Raw genomic sequence first — 1,320 nt, forward strand, 5'->3', positions numbered from 1 at the left:
ATATATATATATATATATAAATACAGGAGTGACTGTGCGATAAGAAGTTTGCTTCACAATCACATGGCTCCGGGTTCATGTCTTCTACCGTGCATGGGACCAAATCTATGAAATTCCTCATGCGTTCTTCTATCATTGAAGCTGAGATAAATATATTTTGCTTTTAAAATAAAAAGAAGTTATTTAGGTTTAAACTTGATTGGAGGCGTTACTTACTCTCTTATAACGTTACTACAAATTTTGATGTAAACTTTTTTCTACTGGACCAAATCTCAATATTTTTATGTCAAAATGTAGCAAGGGACCAGACCTCTTCAAAAATGTTAACAGTTTTCAATTTGGTTTAGAACTGAAGTAGCGACAAGCTCCGGAAGATGCGACGTGTGAGTAAATTGCGGCTTTAAGAATATTATTCCACTACTACCGTAGGCGAATGGTATTTAAATAGTGAAAGGTTGGATGACTTTGCCCCCAAAGTACCATTCTAAAACGTGTCTCAATCCTGCTATACAAGAGGTGTGCTTTTATTGGCTGTCAATTTGATTTTCTTGTCTCTGCTGCCACACCTCGGTAATGTGATATCTAAACATATTTACCTTTCAATCTTACTTTAGATATTACAAAAAAACAATATAAATTAGTTGTGTGTGTGTGTGTGTGTGTGTGTGTGTGTGTGTGTGTGTGTGTGTGTGTGTGTGTGTGTGTGTGTGTGTGTGTGTGTGTGTGTGTGTGTGTGTGTGTGTGTGTGCGTGTGTGCATGTGTGTGTGTGTGTGTAATTAGTACTGTCCGAGACTGGATATTTTTATTAGCTTTCCACTTCAGCCTTCAGTAACTACACCGACACTCCCTGGTTAGATAAATATCTAAACATATATTTACTATCCAATCGTATTTTAGTCGGTACAAAGAAATATTATCGGAATCAGTTATATAAATATATGCATATACACATATATACACATACGCAAGCTCACACACAGAGGCAAACAGACACACACACATGTTTCTTTTTCTATCTATCTATCTATCTATCTATCTATCTATCTATCTATCTATCTATCTATCTATCTATCTATCTGCTGCATTTCAACGAAAGCAAATGAGATTATTCAATAGAAATGCAAATATGTATATACGTGCACTCTCACACAAACATATGTATGCATATTTATATACATAAATATGTATATATATATCTGTATATGTATACATACATGTGTGTGTGTGTGTACATGGCCGCAGTCTAATGACTGAAAACAATATGTGTGGGTATATATATATATATATATATATATATATATATATATATATATATATAT

The 1,320-nt window shown here is 33.7% G+C and overlaps 1 protein-coding gene across 1 annotated transcript in view; it reads left to right on the top strand.

The window, feature by feature from the left end:
* LOC106869940 (uncharacterized) overlaps nt 1-1,320 on the top strand; it is a 120,427-nt gene that overhangs the window by 87,597 nt on the left and 31,510 nt on the right. The window lies entirely within an intron of this gene.

The sequence above is a fragment of the Octopus bimaculoides genome, chromosome 10 (assembly GCF_001194135.2).
Source record: "Octopus bimaculoides isolate UCB-OBI-ISO-001 chromosome 10, ASM119413v2, whole genome shotgun sequence".
Classification (NCBI taxonomy): Eukaryota; Metazoa; Mollusca; class Cephalopoda; order Octopoda; family Octopodidae; genus Octopus; species Octopus bimaculoides.